This window comes from Podarcis pityusensis (genome assembly GCF_964106645.2).
Source record: "Podarcis pityusensis genome assembly, chromosome: 6".
NCBI lineage: Eukaryota > Metazoa > Chordata > Lepidosauria > Squamata > Lacertidae > Podarcis > Podarcis pityusensis.
In genome coordinates this window covers 22,764,501-22,783,206 of record NC_138030.1, presented here as the reverse complement: position 1 = coordinate 22,783,206, position 18,706 = coordinate 22,764,501, and the positions used below count along the sequence as shown (strand labels likewise).

Genomic DNA, 18,706 nt, shown 5'->3' with positions numbered 1-18,706 from the left:
CAGTGACACCCCACATCTAGGGGTAGCAGGCTAGCTTAGGGGATGCAGGCCAGGCCACGTGATGCATACAATTCAGTCGTCCAACAGTTTGCTCATCCGCCATCCGGCATCTAACGCCTGAGGCAGCCACTTCACTCTGCCTAATGGTAGATCGCCCCTCACACCAACAATGAGAAAAGAAGTTTCAAAAGTCTCAGGATATGTCCTGGGTAGAGTGAAAGGCTATCATTGCACTTACCAGTACAGTCATACCTTGGAAGTTGAACAGAATCTGTTCCGGAAATCTGTTTGACTTCCAAAACATTCAGAAACCAAGGCACGGTTTCTGATTGGCTGCAGGAAGCTCCTGCAACCAATCAGAAGTCGCACTGGACGTTCGGATTTCAAAAGAACATTCACAGACTGGAACACCCACTTCCAGGTTTTCTGTGTTCAGGAACCAAAACGTCCGAGTGCCAAGGCATTCGGCTTCCAAGGTACAGTGGTGCCCCGCAAGACGAATGCCTCGCAAGACGGAAAACCCGCTAGACGAAAGGGTTTTCCGTTTTTGAGTTGCTTCGCAGGACGAATTTCCCTATGGGCTTGCTTCGCAAGACGAAAATGTCTTGCGAGTCTAGAGATTTTTTTTTCGCTCCCCCCCCCCTTATCTAATCTGCTAAGCCTTTAATAGCCTTTAATAGCCTTTTAGCAGCTAATCCCCTAAGCCTTTAAGCCTTTAATAGCCGCTAAACCGCTAATAGCGCTAATCCGTTAAGCCGCTAATAGGGTTGCTTCGCAAGACGAAAAAACCGCTAGACGAAGACTCTCGCGGAACGGATTAATTTCGTCTTGCGAGGCACCACTGTACGATTGTATTGAAGAGTATTCGAATGCTGATATGGGGAAAGCAAAGGTGTGAGCCGAACTTTTCCATATTGTGAACAATTTTATTCAGGGGTTAATAGGAGCGCTCAAGAAAGGAAGTCCTAGAGTGGAACATGGATCAAGGTTGGCTGTGCTGTCTTGCAGTGGGGGAAACTGGTCTGGCTCTGACTCCAGACTTGCACTATTTACCCTTCAGAGTTGAGACTAAACATTCTGGAGTGTTTAGCCTGTGAGGTACAAAAGCAAGGAGAAATCCTTTGCTTTACAAGGATAGAGTTTTGCTACGAGAACTAGGGGAAAATATTATGCTGCTCCCTTACAAGTAAGCATCTTGTACAGAACTGCTGATTGGATCAAGTGGCAGCTAGGCATTCTGTATCCGGGGCCCTTCATTAGGGAAAGAAACACTGTTTCTTCAACAACTCATTTAGCAGCATAAATTAAGTGAATTTGCCAACGTTCTGCCCGGACACTTGAGGTCCAGCTCTGAGGGCCTTCTGGTGGTTCCCTCACTGCGAGAAGCCAAGTTACAGGGAACCAGGCAGAGGGCCTTTTCAGTAGTGGCGCCCTCCCTATGGAATGCCCTCCCATCAGATGTCAAGGAAATAAACAACTAACTGACATTTAGAAGACATCTGTTTAGGGAAGTTTTTAATGTTTGATGTTTTATCGTATGTTTAATATTCTATTGGAAGCTGTCCAGAGTGGCTGAGGAAACCGAACCAGATGGGTGAGGTATGTATGTATGTATGTATGTATAAATAAATAAATAAATAAATAAATAAAATTAATTAAATGCTTGGTCATGCAAATCAAGGCTCTGCTTGGAAGACCTACAACACAGTCCTTTGCATGTTTACTCAAAAGTAAATCACATATTCAATGGGGCTTTTTCCAAGGTAAGTGTGCATAGGATTGTAGCTATAGATTCTGGTTTCGTCATCGGTTCCTGGGTGACCTTGGCATTTCCTACCTCTGCATTTAGAGCTAATCAACAAGTACTTGTCATGGTTGCCAGTAAGAATTTGTATTGTATGTAATTAATTGTGCGACAGGGTAATATCGTGGTGCCACCCACACAGCAGTGAGTCCAGATACAACACTAAATGGAAACTATTAGCCTTGATTCTAAACTGGTGGCTTAGGGCCAAGGGGTTCCCTTGGTTAGCTAGCTTTTGTCTGAGGGTAATACTGCCAATCAAATTTGAGCAGGGTTAGAATGGCGCATTGTGCATTTGTCTTAAGATAATACAGGATGACAATGACCTGGTGATGCCATTGTGTGGATACCTCATGATAGGTAACTAAGCAAAGCATGGTTGTTGCACACTAAAGTCTAGTGTGGAAGCACCCAGACACAGATGGGTCATTGGCAAATTTCAGCAACCAATCAAGGAGGTAAAAGGTGAGAACCGGGAGAGATTTCTAATCTCTTTCTAGTACCAAAGACAGAAACAGTGAAGGGGGAATTTGTATCTGTGTTTATGCAGGATGCTTGAACTAGTGGGACAACTAAGTAGCTATTTAATGGAGAATCTAGCCCACTGTGTTAGGTACGTTGGATCTTTAGTGAGCCTTTTGTTTTTGTTAGGCTTTTACCCACGATAAGTTTTATAAACTTTTTCTTGATTACATTTTTCACAATGAACCATGCCAGTGAGCAGATTTCATTCACAGCTGGTGATTTTGACAGACTGATACACTGCTTATTGGAAATTTATATTATGAAGAAACCTTAATATGACCACCTTGGGAGTTGTCCTCTGTGCCATCAGTAATTCTGCTTTGTTAGTTGCAACACAGGACGGAAAAGTCCAATATGCAGCTAATTATCAAACGTATTGATTTGCTGCAAAGATGGGATTGGTTTGGAAATTGAAAAGCTGCAGGTCTATGGCTGAGTGGGGAGAGTTTGGCATAATAGTGAATCAGTAGTGCTGTAGAGTAAGTTTTCATGGGTGAGACTTTAAGTAATAATAATAATAATAATAATAATAATACTGTTATTTATGCCCCGCCCATCTGGCTGTCTTTCCCCAGCCACTCTGGGCGGCTCCCAACCAAATATTAAAACCTGTAAGTGACTGATAGGTAAAGGTAAAGGGACCCCTGACCATTAGGTCCAGTCATGACCAACTCTGGGGTTGCGGCACTCATCTCGCTTTATTGGCCAAGGGAGCCGGCGTACAGCTTCCGGGTCATGTGGCCAGCATGACTAAGCTACTTCTGGCGAACCAGAGGAGCGCACGGAAACACCGTTTACCTTCCTGTCGGAGCGGTACCTATTTATCTACTTGCACTTTGATGTGCTTTCAAACTGCTAGGTTGGCAGGAGCAGGGACCGAGCAACGGGAGCTCACCCCATCACGGGGATTCGAACTGCCGAGCTTCTGATTGGCAAGTCCTAGGCTCTGTGGTTTAACCCACAGCGCCACCCCTGTCCCTTGTAAGTGATTGATAGCCAGGTGCTAAATGCGCCTGGGACCTTGCTAATTTTGAGCACTGCCAGCATCTTTAGACAGAACTGGGAAAGACTCCTATGTGAAACCTTGGAGAGTCATTGTAAGACAGCATGTAAACAATCCTGAGCTTGATGGACCAATGGTCTAACTCGTTGTAAGGCAGCTTTGTAGGAACTTGTGAGAGTCTGCTGGAGCATCCAGCGCATGTTTACTGGGAAGTAGGTCCTGCTGTGTTCAATGAGGCTTTCTCCCAGAGAAGTGTGCATAGGAATGCCACACAGGAAATCAGTGTAAAAATGTTTTAATTAATATAATTAATGGACAATTGAGTTTTAAAGCACACAGTGAGTAGGAAGTCAGCATGTGCAAGAACAAGGCTGTTCTATTTTGATAGATGTTTGTGGGTGGTAAGTGAGAGAATGAGCACATGTGGGGCAGCTGTTAGGTAAGAAACTCATCCCAATTGGCTTTGGGCCTCTTTGTTCAGCAGCCATCTGTTTATCTCCAAAGCAGACCTACTCACCACTAGTTGCAAACTCCCAGGAAAATATTTTTTGGTGGGGAGGGGGAGGGTGATTCATGGGCCCTAGTCCACTCACTATTATAATCTACCTGGATCTCAAATGCACCTATAAGGATTTTAATAGTACAGTGGTACCTCGGGTTAAGTACTTAATTCATTCCGGAGGTCCATACTTAACCTGAAACTGTTCTTAACCTGAAGCACCACTTTAGCTAATGGGGCCTCCTGCTGCCGCCGCGCCGCCGGAGCACGATTTCTGTTCTCATCCTGAAGCAAAGTTCTTAACCTGAAGCACTATTTCTGGGTTAGCAGAGTCTGTAACCTGAAGCGTATGTAACCTGAAGTGTATGTAACCCGAGGTACCACTGTACAGCATGATGCTATTAGTCACCAGCATTTTCAGAACATGCAGAGCAAACAAGCTATCTAATGATAGCCAATATGGTCCCCTCCAAAGGCTGTTGGACTACAGCTCCCATCAACACCAGGCAGCATGGTCAATCATCAGGGATCAGCAACTTGTGGAGGGCACCATGTTGGTTATCTCTGTTCTACAGAATACCTACCTGCCTTATCTGGAAAACAGAAGCTGTTGCCCAAACCAGCTGAGAATTTCAGTCTGTTAGTATTACTGAAGACTTTGCTGGCATGACCAGTTGTGTGTTGTTTTTCACAGCCAGGGGAAACTAACACCTTAAAGAAAATGGTAGGTTTCATCTTCCTGAGCCCATGAACTACAAAGTGCCCCTTTCAGACCAGGGCTCTTTAGATCTCCCAATTGCTAGGCCGAAGCTCCTTTGTAGAGCGTGAGCCAAACAGCATGACGGAATAAAGAGATGTGTTGCGTGTCGATGCATGCAGTCTTTGAAGGTCCAGGGGAAACAAATTCAGCCTAAACAAAGATGTTTGTTTTTAAGACTCAAGCTAGCTAGCCTTGGCGTACAAAGCAGAGCATAATAGCAACTGCTTTCTGTAGACTATTAATAGCTATGCTAGATATCTTCAGCAAAGACTTATTAAGTCACAGAAAGCTCACAATTCTGTTGGTAGATAGGAGAGGTGCTCTCTTCCCCAAGAAAAACATGCATGCGTGCAATGTTATACCCCTAGAGATGGGGAACGTAGCAATGGGAAATGGCAAACATTTTCTCCCGTTGTTACGGGTTGAAGCTAAGACTCCACCCTTTAGTTTGTTCTCTTGGTTACTTCCAATTTCCTATGTACCTGGACGTTAGCCTGTTTAGCAATAAATTTGTTCCAGGCCCACAAAGTGAATACAGTGGTACCTTGGGTTACATACGCTTCAGGTTACAGACACTTCAGGTTACAGACTCCACTAACCCAGAAATAGTACCTCGGGTTAAGAACTTTGCTTCAGGATAAGAACAAAATCGTGCTCCAGCGGCAGCAGGAGGCCCCATTAGCTAAAGTGGTGCTTCAGGTTAAGAACAGTTTCAGGTTAAGAACGGACCTCCGAAACAAATTAAGTACTTAACCCGAGGTACCACTGTAGCTTTCTCTTATATTAAATAAGAACTTAACAGGTGAACCTTAGGCCCACAGGCCAAAGGCAGCCATTGAAGTACAGTGGTACCTCAGGTTACAGACACTTCAGGTTACGGACTCTGCTAACCCAGAAATAGTACCTCGAGTTAAGAACTGTGCTTCAGGATGAGAACAGAAATCGCACAGCAGTGGCGCGGCAGCAGTGGGAGGCCCCATTAGCTAAAGTGGTGCCTCAGGTTAAGAACAGTTTCAGGTTAAGAACAGACCTCCAGAATGAATTAAGTTCTTAACCCGAGGTACCACTGTACGTATCTATCTGAGCCTTGGCACTCTCTCCCAGGTCACCCACACCACCCCCTTCCCCTGCCCTGATCAGCACTCTTTCATTTTTTTGGCCTGGCTGGACTGTGTCCTTGAGTTCTGATAATGCTTCCTTGTTTGTATGATGGAGGAGACAAGGAAGGAAGGAAGGAAGGAAGGAAGGAAGGAAGGAAGGAACCAGCTTACTGTATAAAGGTAAAATTCACGTCTATTGTTCTGCCTACTTTCGACTCTGGCCCCATCCACTGCTGGCATATGGCCTGTGCAAGGTTACCTAGAAGGAAAAAGACCCCCCCACACACACATACACAACTGGAAAAGGGTTTCCCACTCCTGCTCTAGGGAGTTCTCACCCAGACATCTCTTGATTTTATGAGTGTCAAACTAGCCCAGTGGTTGGGAACCTGCACTCTGTGAGTGACATGGCCCTGGCTTCATTTCTTGAGATTCTCCTGATGGTGGCACATGGTGGGGAGTGGCACACAGCTGAGGAAGTGTTCCAGCAATAGGGTGGCACAGAAGAGAGTTTGCTGTGCGATCCTGCAGTGCTGCAAACTTCACTCACATTTGGCTCTGCCCTGGCCACCAATGGCATGTGGCCTCTGAAAGATTATTTCCAAGCAATGTGGTCCTTGACAGGGGAAAAGAAAGATTTCCTACCCTCTATCATTACTGAGCACAGATACTGACAGCTTTAAAATGACAAAATAAAAGGGCAGTTCCATCTCTTTTGATACTGTGAGAGCAGCACAGGAAGGCCTGATAATATCAGATTGGATATTGACCAATTAGCGTTTGCTTAGACATTTGATCTAATTGTAAATGGCAAGCTTCCTACTGGGAAACACAATTATATGAAGTCTAGAGGGCTCAACAGTAACACCTAAGATGTCTTTAAGATATCGTGTAAATGACTCTGAAAGCGATCTAGCAAGCCAGGAAAATAAATGCAGCACTAGGGAAATATCTTATGATGACTAGCATTCTTAGCAGGGGAATTCTAGGAACCAATTTTTTGAAACTACAGGCAACTCATACAATAGGGTAGCAATAGGGTGTGAGCATCTCATTGTTCCATCAGGGTTTGAACCTATTGTGGGTCTTGAGCCTTAGAAACATTGGACAAGAATTTTCTTCTGTATATCCCCACTGAATACTGGCCCAGAAGGTAAACTACAGCATGGTTAGCCATGTCACAAGCATATTGAATACTGCAAGGACAGAGAAAGTCACATGACAAGGAGATTCCTATAAAAGTTTCCAAGCCAGGCTTGTTCTGTAGTCTGTATGCAACATGTGGGGTCTCTTTTTCATGTCAGGGAACTTTTAATATCTGAATTTAAGATCGGGGGAAAAATTGGCTTATAGAAAATAGGATAGTCGGATGTTAATGATGAGCAAATGCTATATTAAGCTGAAGGACAGAGTCTTTTAATCATTTTTTCATTTTCTTTTCTCTTTTTTTCTTCTTGCCTCGGTCCCTTTTTAGATTGCATTTTTAAACTATTTCTTTTATTCTGGTGTATTATGAAAAGATACTTTGTATTGGGTAGGTATTTGGAGAAGTATCAGTAAAAACAGATATTTTATTTAAAAGATACTTTGTCTTGGGTAGGTCTTAGGAGAAGTATCAGTAAAAACAGATATTTTATTTAAAAAGAGAGAGAAATAATCTTAGGATGCAATTGTAAACATACTTCCAAAGAAATAAGTCCTACTGAATCTTAAGTAGAAACACGAATAGTCAATATAACTGCAATTGACAATACAATTTCAATTTATTTTAAATTATCTGTATTTATTCGTCCTGCTACATCGTTTGTCACCAGATCAGGATGGGTTGTATCCTACATAAAATGAAAAGACTGTATTCTAAATGCTTTTATCTGTCAGATTTTGCCTGTCTTCTTAAAAGATGTGCAGATACCAACCAATCAAACCAGAACTTAGTGGGTGTTAAGAAACTCCACTTTTCAGATGTTGAAAAACTGCCAATGGTGTTTTTGACATTATTAAAAGAAAAACATTATTATTACAGTGCCAAAAGGCTCCACAGTGAATACAGATAACCATAGCAAACTAGATTTGTTGATATGGATTAAAAACTGTTTGCATCTCAAGCAGCAGCGAATCTCATGCATGACTTGTACAGTCAGAATGCTGAATCACTCCTCTTAGCCAGCAAAACTTCCTGCATCTGAGAGCCGGTCTGCAAAACTTCCAGTGTGTCAGCTGCCAGCAAGCCAGTAATGACAGTTCCACACCACGCCCCCCTAGGGCTGAGCCAATGGAACAACGCCCGGCTATCTACATGTATGCAGGAAGCAGTCCTTCCCGGGGCTACACAGAGGCTGCATTGGAGGTGGAACAGCATTTCACCATGGGACTTTTACTCAGCTGGATTCAGAGTGCTTTGCAGAGTGTCTATGGGATGGAGGCTCGTATTCTCCTGCTGGGCCTGGATGCAGCTGGCAAAACAACCCTCCTCTATAAGCTGAAGCTGAATGAAACCATAATGACCATTCCCACCATTGGCTTCCATGCGAAGGCCCATCAACAACGTCTTTCACCATGTGGGATGTGTGTGGTCAAGAACGGGTCAGGCCATTCTGGAGGCATAACCAGCCCAACACAGACGGGCTGGTATTCGTGGTGGACAGCGTGGATTACGTTCGCTTTGAGGAGGCCAGGTCTGAGCTGGAAGCCCTGCTGGGTGACGAGCTCTTTCAAGAGGTGCCCGTGGTGCTGCTGGCCAACAAGCAAGACTTGCCCGGAGCGTGCCCCCCCCTGGAGGTGGCAGAAAAAATGGGGCTGAGGAAACTGCAAGGCCACCAGTGGCATGTGCAGGGCTGCTCTGCCCTGACCGGAGAAGGGATCTCCGAGGCAATGGGGAAGCTGGCCGAGATGGTCAAGCTGCGTTGCAAAGCCCAGGGCACATAAGTCAGTTGGGGAGGCATATCAGGATTCCTAGATATAGTAGAGCAGGGGTCAGCAAACTTTTTCATCAGGGGGCCGGACTATATTTTGAAAATATAGCTCCCAGGCGGTGTGCACCACGCGCTGCGACCCATTGTCCGAGGCCGGGTCAGCGGGCAGGCCGTGCACGCGGAGCGCTGGGCAGGTGGCACACAGCTTGCCCTCCAGCTGCTCCAGCGTGGCTGCCAAGCTCGCCACCAGCAGCAGCACCAAGCCAGGCATGGTGGCAGCAGGCGCACAAAGCTCTGGCTGAAGCCCCGTGACGCGCCCTTCACAATGCCCATGGCGCGGCCCAGACCTGCCACCCGCCCACTGACCTCTCCGTTCATGGCCGCGCCAGGTTTACCTCAGTGGCGCCAGCGTCACCGCCCACCCAGAAGCCGTGCTAGTGTCATGGAAATCAGTCCCTGTACGGCAAGGCATCCGCAGTGCATGGGGACTAACCGAGCGGGCGGCAGGGTCCATGGGCCAGATTTATGAGCCTGGGGGGCCGCATCCGGCCCCCGGGCCTTAGTTTGCCAGCCCCTGTAGTGGAGCATGAGACTCTTACTCTCAGGGTTGTGGGTTTGAGCCCCACATTGGGCGAAAGATTACACTGCAGGCGGTTGGACTAGGTTACCTTTGTGGTCCATCCCAATTTCTTGGATTCTTGCATGGAGGACACAAGATCCTGCTTCTTGGTTGCTTGTTCTGGCTGAGATGCCCTTGCCAAGGTTGCTTCAACTGCACAAGGTCTATATGGAACACTATCCTGTTTACCAACTGCTGCCATGGGATTTTGGAGAAGGCACACATGCTGTTGTTTCTTGGACACTGAATCCGGTGTACAGTTCACAGGACTTTCGTGATATGTAGTTTGGACCAATAAAGGCATTGGCCTAACTTGGAATGTCTCTTATGGGCCGACATTGCTGCTTTTGCTTTTTATTCAACGTATCGTTAGCCAGAATACATAACCAAAAAAAGAAAATTCATGGACTTCAAAACCTGAATAATCAGCCCCACCAATATCATCTCTGGATCCTTGGCTATTTGAATGCTTCTGCAATGTAAACGAAAGTTTATCATTTTGCCTTCTACATCCCCACTTGTTCTGTTTGGGAACTGGAAAGGCCCCTTCCTCCCCTCTCATTTTATACCTATAGCCTACCTGATTTCTTTATCTTCTTTAATAACTCAGCGTTTTGCCACTTTGGTTTTATAATGTTTTATTACTGTTGTGTCCAAGCTTTTGCGAACCGTTTAAATTTCTTTCAATGAAAAGAAAATATACTAAAAAGGATCTATGAGGGGGGAACAATTATCTACATTGAGAACAAGGGTGGGAGGAGAACCTGCTGAGGAGGGGGCAGATTCGGCCTCCAAGGAATGTGCAGCAGTGGACAGTGCATTCCTTGGAGGCTGGATCGGCTGCCCCTCTGGATTCTGCCGCCTGAGGCATTCTCCTCACCTTGCCTCATGGGTAGGCCGGCCATGCTACTCGTCGCAATGGCTGTGTTGAAGGTAGTGTGTGTCTGTGTACCAGAGTGCCAACTGGTGATAACTGCATAGCTGTCAACCTTCCCTTTTTTTTGTGGGAAATTCCCTTATTCCAGCACCGTTTTCCGCTGCTTCCTGCTGCTATCCCAGATTGTTAGATATCCCGTAGACTGTCCCCGGGACTGGTGAGGCTGCTGATCCCTTATTTTCGAGGCTGCTGATCCCTTATTTTCAAATCTGAAAGTTCACAGCTATGGATAACTGTGGCAAGATTCAGGTAGAGCTGTGTCGTCGCATGTGTTTGTTTTTCTCTGTGACCAAACTGTGATGAATAGGCTGCAGACAGCCTCCTCTGTGTCAGAATCAGGCCTGACTTCCTGCGGTGTGACTAATGTGTAGGGAAGAGAAGGAGGGATGAAGAGAGAATCAAGGTGGGGCTCTTGTTATGAAGGATTGCTGGTGGAGAACAAATGGATTCAGTGGAGCAGGGGAGTGCCTGGTGTTCCTCTTCATTTTCTGCCTCTCACCCTAAGGACAAGCCTGTTGTTGCTTTTTAAGGATGAAGGAACTGTGTGAGGATGAGGTTCATGCATCCATCTTTTATCTGTGAGGGGAGAGTTAAGCCTATAGATCTCTCCCCCCCTTTCTCTTTCTATCTTTCTCTCGATCTCTGGACAGGTTCTCTGTCCTGGAAGACCACCACATCCTTTTTCATCACTGTTGCCATTTTTCATGCATCTCTCTCCAGCTGGAGTAACAAAGGTGGGTGTGCCATTGTTTGCAAGTGCTGGAGTCAACACACACACACACACACACACACACACACCCCTCCATCCTTCGCTGACATTCTGTGCAAGCTGTTGTATTTCAGCATTTGTTTCCAGTCACTTTTTACAGGAGATGTCACGAAATGGATTAATCCCTTTCCTTTTAAAGGGGGGTGGGGGGAGTCGGTCAGAGCATCCTAAGGATTAACCCAATAAGGGTATTGCCAAGGGGGGGGGGGGGCTAAACCATCCAGCAGGAATCCTCAGGAAGGCAGTCGCCCTCTTAAGTTGGTGCTGTCAGAAAGATAATATTTGCATTCAACTAGGATTTTGCCCACAAGGGTTAATCTTACCATTTGCCCTCTGTCCTTTCTTTAAATTAAAACAGCGATCTGAAGCATGGTCAGTAAGCCCTCTTTGTCTGTGTGGGTTCTACATTAAACCATCATTAAGTACCCCCCTGCCTTGTTTCTGTTAACAAAGAGCTGTCATTAAAAGGTAAAAGGGATGCGGGTGGCGCTGTGGTCTAAATCATGGAGACTCTTGGGCTTGCCGATCGGCTGTCATTACAGCTTATTGATGAGGGTGGAATCCAAAGTGGGGAATCCAGGGCAGAATGGGTGGCATGTAGGACGGTCTTTGCTTCTTGAGATACTTCAGAATGTCCATTGCTTGTAGACAGGGTAATCTCTTAAATTTATTTATTTTTAAATACTTGCAAAGCCATATGACTTTTAAAACAAAACAAAATTTCAGAAACTAGGCACAAATACATAAAGTTCTATATCCCACAATAAATGTGCCTTAGGGCATTTATTAGAAATCGTCATATTTCTAATTAATCCAGGTTGTACCTTATCACCGTTGTGTTTCCTCATATTAAATCAAAGCAATATTGCCTTCTTGGAAATAAAGCATTCTGGGTACAAAATCCTATGCATGGTTTCGACTTATTTATAAATATATCTAATGTTCGGTGCATTTTCCTCAGCCTTATATGGTTTGCCAATTTAGCCATTACAGCTTGCTCCCATATTTTATTAATCCGCTCCCATCCATTCATCTTTGGTATTTTTAGTTGCTTCCAATATTTAGCATGTAGCTTCTGAGCAGCTGCTAAAATAAAAAAGGAAAATATTTAAAACTGGTTAATTATGTAGTATCTTTTATATAGGGTGACAGAAATAATAATGGATGTATTTCAATATTTTTTTAAATGCAAATTTTAAACTGGCCATTGCCTAGAACTGTTGCCAGCTGGCTGAGTTTCTTTTTATTTGGCTGTCTGTGGTTTCAAATGCATGTGCATTCATACATAAAGAGACATACTCAATGTACATCCTTGGTGAGACGATTTTGAGGCTGCTGGGTGGCAACTCTGCTTAGGAACCAGATATCTTTTTCTGCGCTGATCTTTTGCGGGTGCTAAATTTAATAAAATGCTTACTCGTGCTGAAATATATAAAAAAGCAGAAGGTTGGTAGTACAGAACACAGCAGATTGACATATTGGATGATTATGAAAATCAGTTTCTTATGACAATCTGTAATGAGTTTGTGTGTGTTTGTGTGTCGGCTGCACCCTAATCTGATTGCCACATGGTATTGAAGTGAACAGCTGGTCCTCAGGCGTGCATGGAAAGCTAGCAGAATGTTGGCATCTCTATTCTTTCTTACATGGTGTTGCACTAGAAAAACAAAACCCAAGTCCAATTAAACATTTCTCTCCGATAAGCATATGTAGACTGTGTTTTCTTATCATAATTTCTGCACCCTTTATATATTTATTCGCTCCTGGGAAGCACACAAACAGAACGTGAAGGCAACAATCTCTCCTCCTTGGTTGTTTGTCTCTAGCAAGTGATATTCTGAGGGATCCTGTGTTAGCCAGGCCCTACCAAGAGGCAAAGTGTGTTGGCTGCCTCACAAGAAGCCAGTCTGTGAATTCTGGAATCTTTTGAATCTAGCCTTGTTGTTGTTGTTGTTGTTGTTGTTGTTGTTGTTTAGTCATTTAGTCGTGTCCGACTCTTCGTGATCCCATGGACCAGAGCACACCAGGCACTCCTGTCTTCCACTGCCTCCCGCAGTTTGGTCAAACTCATCCTGGTAGCTTTGAGAACACTGTCCAACCACCTCATCCTCTGTCGTCCCCTTCTCCTTGTGCCCTCAAACTTTCCCAACATCAGGGTCTTTTCCAGGGAGTCTTCTCTTCTCATGAGGTGGCCAAAGTATTGGAGCCTCAGCTTCACTATGTGTGCTTCCTGTGAGCACTCAGGGCTGATTTCCTTCAGAATGGATAGATTTGATCTTGTTGCAGTCCATGGGACTCTCAAGAGTCTCCTCCAACACCATAATTCAAAAGCATCAATTTTTCGGCGATCAGCCTTCTATATGCTCCAGCTCTCACTTCCATACATCACTACTGGGAAGACCATAGCTTTAAACTATATGGACCTTTGTTGGCAAGGTGATGTCTCTGCTTTTTAAGATGCTGTCTAGTGGCAATTACTAGACGTTCTCCATGAATTTCCTCCATTCATCTTTCTCGAAGCCATCTAAGCTATCGTCACATCTTACGGTAGCAAATTCTACAAACAGGTTATGCCTTCTTATCTATCCATCAAGCAATAGATCTACCAAGCCAGCAGCACCCTTGAACTGGGCTTGAACGCTGCCAAAATTTGTCCTCTGTTTCCTTGAAAGCTTTCCTCCTCTGAGAAAGAGGCTTCAGTTTTATTGCCTCATTGTCAGGGTGCTTGAGCATTTCTTCAGAATTTAATAGGGCAGTTCGGAACCATTCAATGCACATTTAAAGCACATGGCACCCCCACCCCCCAAGAATCCTGGGAACTGCAATTTGTTAAAGGTGCTGGAAACGATAGGTCTGTGAGAAGGAAGCTACAGTTCCCAGGATTCATTGGGAGAAGTCATGTGGTTTACAGTAAATGTGTGTTGGGTGTGCTTTAGCTTTATAGTCTGGAGCTGTCCCAGGTAACCTCCTGTACTCTTGCACATAGGAAGCTGCCTTGTATCAGGTCAGAATACCTGTCAGTCTAGTCCACCACTGTTGCCTGTTGGCTCTGAATGACAACAGCTCTCCAGCGTCACAGGCAGAGACCATTCACATCTAATCCTTTTAACTGGAGAGACCAAGGATTGATTCTGAAACCTTCTGCAAGCAAATAATAGAACTGTAGTGTTGGAAGGGATCCTGAGCATCATCTAGTTGAACCCCCTGCAATTCAAGAATCTTTTGCCCATTGTGCGGCTCAAACCCACAGCCCTGAGATTAAGAGTCTCGGGCTCTACTGAGCTATCCCAGTGCATAACAAGTCAGTTATAGTCGCTCCCTTAAGGAGGACCCTGCCCAGAGTTCCCTGGGATGAAGTGCAAAGTCTGAAATATTAAAGCAAAAATGACCCAGTACCGCTCTGCTTTTCCACTGAACCTCATTTAATGAAACTACTTAAAAGGTTTGCCTGAGGCAAACAAAGAATGAGGAAGGTGTGGCTCTCTCAGACAATGTTGCGTTGGCACATGAGTGTGTGCTTTTGTGCAAGGTACATTTCATGCTTACAAATACAAGGTTCTGTGTCCAAGGTATCATCAAGTGGTAGAGATTGGGATTGACATGATCTTGATCTCCCCGCCGCCTCACATGTTGACTATTTGTGCTTTGAGAACATCTGCACAAGCCTCCTGGTTTGATTACTTCAGATCCAGCATCAGATTCCCAATTTTTCTACTACCAGAAGGACAGGATCCTACCATCATGGCCTGCATCTGGCCATTGCAGTGTTTCCCCTCTTTTATCTGTGTCAAAACCTTAACCCCACCTGTATGTCTCAGACAAATGGGTCCTGATTTACCTCCCCAATTACATGCCCCCTTACAAAGTACGAGGGGGTGACATTTAGGTGCCTCTCTGATTTTTTTCCAGGGATAGTTCTGAATTGATCGATAGGCTAAAATACTCATTTTATGACACACCTTTGCTGTGTTGTGTGAGAATATTTCCTTGCTGAAATCAAACACTATGGACCTGAGGTATGAATGTCTGCTCTAGAAACTCCACATCAAATTTTACCTTCCTCCCTCTTATGCCCTGCTACTTCTCCACAGAAGGACCCATGGTCATAGCTGTCAACCGTCCCTTATTTGGCCGGAAACTCCCTTATCCCAGTGCCGTGTCCCGCTGCTGTCCCTTATTGATGATGTCCCTTAAATTTCCCGGATTTCAAAGGAAGCAGCTCCTCTCCCTCCCTCCCTGCCAGCCAGGGAGGAGGGAAGCTCCAACTGTGTTGCTTGGCTGCGTTGCTCACCCAATAAGGAGTCTAAGAACGACTGGGGGGTGGAGCTTGCATGCTTTGTGCCGATCAAATCGGCCGCGTTGCCTGGGGACTCGCCTTTGCTCAGAGCTTCCCAGCGGAGAGGTGACGGTGGTTTTCCTTGCTGCGTTCTCTTTGCCGGGTTGCTGCGCTGTGGGAACCACCGTTTGAGGCTTCGTGTGGCTGCTGGCTGACAAAAATCCCTTATTTTGGCTGCTGATCCCTTTTTTTTGAGGCTGCTGGTCCCTTATATTCAAATCTGTAAGTTGACAGCTATGACCCATGGTTCAGTTGTTCAGTCTCCAGGTAGAGCTCTGAAAGACTCTAGCTTGAAACCCTTGAGAGCTGCTGCCAGTCAGTGCAAACAGTACTGTGCTAGATGGACCAATGGCCTGAAACTGCATAAGGCAGCTTCTTGTGTTCTGTTATTTTCTTTAAAGAAGACTAGATCCTGGCCCGGCCCTACCATTAGACAGGGTGAGGCAGGCACCTCGTGCAGCCAAGTGTTACCTTTAATTATTATTGTTTTATTTTTTACTGCCAGGGAGGAGTGTTTGTGTTATTTTCTGCACCAGGTGCCAAAATAATTTGACTGGCCTTGAGTGGTACATTCTTCGACTAGGGGGAAGGTTCCCTTTTGCTTTTCTCCCTGTTCCGTTTCAGACTGTAAAAGGTCTTGAGCCAGCCGCAACTGAAAGCACCTCTGCTCCCTGAGATCTGCCAAGTTTCGTCAAAACACACTCTTAGAAATTACAATGCATCTGGAAACGTGTGTTTGCTGGCTCTGCTTCACAGCCTCTTTGAGTGCTTTTGGAATGTATCCTTGAGTAGTGATAACACCACGCTGCTTGCCTGAATGAAGAGGGGTGGGTGGGTGCAAACCGGACCTTTGAGTGGCTAAAATGTAGACTACTGTACAAAGATAAGAATCATATCTGTTTCTTTTGCCTCTGCCCCTCGCTGGAAAGTGACCCCTGGAAGGTTACCCACGTGGCAATGCTGCTCTCAGATTTATAAATATTTTGATAAATCAATATTATATCTTCTGCCCTTGGCTTATGTGCCATTTTGACGTAATTTGTGGTAAAAGAAGGTTTCAGAGGCCTTGCCATAGGCATTTTATTTATTTGAATACTGTCTACCCCACCTTTCCTCTACACACACACACAAAAAAAAACACACACACAAGAAAAGAGCCAACCCTCAAGGCAGCTTTACAAACCAATAAAAGGAATATAAAACTCCCAACAGTAATAATTAAAACACCATAGAAAAACCAATTCAGCCAGGGAAAAGGGAGCAACTGCAGGCAGTAAACCATAATTGCTTCTAAAAGCCCTAGCAAACAAGAGAAACTGAAATTGGCATACAAAAAAATGATGATGGTGGTGCCAGACAAATTTGGGAAAGAAAAGGAATTCCATAACCAGAACACCCAATAAAGGGGACTGGGAGTAGGAGCCAGTTGTGTTTAGTGTTGTGGATCAGAAAGGGAGGGCTTTGTGTCCTAGGGGGAGAAATTATTTGGTTTTTCTACTAGATTTGCAACATGTGAATGTGTGGTTAGTGGCTACTGTTCTTAGCTGTTAGTTCAGGATTTTTTAATTTATTTTTTTAATGGTATCACCCACAATTTATTCTTCTGTGTCGCCTCATCCTTGGATCTGCTTGACTTTCCAGCCATCATCTCTGAATCCATGGTCTGTTTTTTGTTTCTTTCCTCCCTTGAGGCTAACCAGCAATCAAAGGGGTTAGAGCTTTGTGTTCATGCCCTAAAAAGTAGATCTTCTCCCAACAGCCTGTGAGTCAGTGGATGGTAGAAGGGCTTTTGGAATAAACATGAACTCAGAGCACAGAAAACAGGAGCAATCTGCTCATCATTACTAAGATTCTGCTTACTTAGTCAGCTCACTTTGTGTGTATGTGGACCCAATCAACCTTCCTTGTAGAGGTCCTTCCAAAGTACAGCGGCAGAAAGCGAACTTTGCATTTTATTTGAGGAAATGGTTGGTGCTAATATAGCAGCTTTCAGGAACAGAAGAATCCTTTTCTCTTTTAAGACAATGAAGTTCTCCGTTTGACCCCAAATAGCTTTCATATTTCTTTTATTAAATTGGCAAGTTGTTGTTTTTTAAGCGCTGTAGGCTTTTCTTAACCAGGCGCAGAAGTTCATTTCTAAAAATTGTGGTGTGTTTCTGGGCAAAATGTTCAAGGGGTTGAACAACTCCCTTATGTGGAAAGGTTACAAGGTTCAGGGCTTTTTAGGCCAGGGGAAAAAACGGGGAGTAAGGGGAGAGACAGAAGATCTGCATAAAATGAATGTATGCTGTGGAGCAGTGTTAGAAACTGAGACAGAAAAGCTAGGAGCCAAATGGCTCCTGGGACCTGGGTTGTGGGTGCCAAAATAGAATGTCTAGTCACTATTGAGGAGCAGTCAGCAACACTTTTTATTTATTATTTTGATAATAATAATAATACACAATTCACATGTGACACATGGTTAATATCACATTTTAACAGAAAGTGTTAATGCATGTTTAATTTGGTGTTCACGATAAAAAATATTAGTGCCATACTTCAGTTTTCAAAACACTCTATCCTTTATTGTTAAACTCCTAACATATTGTCTGTCCTTAATATATACTTTGAGGCTTCAAAGCACATACATTTCAGTAATCCTTGGGAGTCAGCCAGGCACAAAAAAATGGCGCCTAGACTTCTTGAGGTGCTCGCAAATGGAGAACCTTTAGGTGCAAAATGCGCCTGGTGTCCTGCTAATTTCGAACCGTGCTGTGGAGAACTGAACTAGATTGTACTCGGTTCACACACATGGAATTCAGTCCAGCTGATCCAACCACATATCATGTTAGCTGTGGGAAAAGTGGACACAATTGTAAACCATAGTTTCCAGGTTTATACAAATGGGAAGCAGTAGTTAATGGAAGACTTGTGCACTCATGTAAACGGCTATGTCTAAAAGCTCAAGGCTCGTTCATATCTTACCTGATTAAGCTGAGATATAATCAGTGCTTTTTTCCTGGGGGGACGCAGGGGGACGCATACCCCTAAACATTTTGTGAATCTAAGTTTAGCCTCACCAAGGGGCAGTATTTCAATATGAGTAGGGAAATGAGAATACCCCTAAACATTTTTTTTTTTTTTTTTTAGAAAAAAGCACTAGATATAATTATCCAGATCTGAGATCTCTCATTGTCTGAATAAGAGAGGACTGTTAGTTTATGTCCTGCATGTTGTTAAATAGATAAATAGCATGTATGGTTCCTATAGTACTTTAGCGGACCAATTTTTTGAAATGGGATGCTGGACTAGATTAGAGTGCCCATGTGTCTTACTTTAAAGGAATGCATCCTCAGTTTGATGGAGTGTCTGATTCAAGTCCAGGTTAAATATAACGAACCAGAAGACAGGAGAACTGAGGCTTTGAAGTTGCATATCCACAGTTAACATCTGGGCTGCAGAC

At 44.5% G+C, this 18,706-nt stretch overlaps 1 protein-coding gene and 1 pseudogene across 3 annotated transcripts in view; both read left to right on the top strand.

Annotated features, from left to right (window-relative positions):
• Positions 1 to 18,706, top strand: part of SRC (SRC proto-oncogene, non-receptor tyrosine kinase) — a 99,666-nt gene that overhangs the window by 17,943 nt on the left and 63,017 nt on the right. The window lies entirely within an intron of this gene.
• Positions 7,821 to 8,809, top strand: LOC308480706 (annotated as a pseudogene). The gene has a single exon. The product of its transcript is annotated as an uncharacterized misc_RNA (transcript).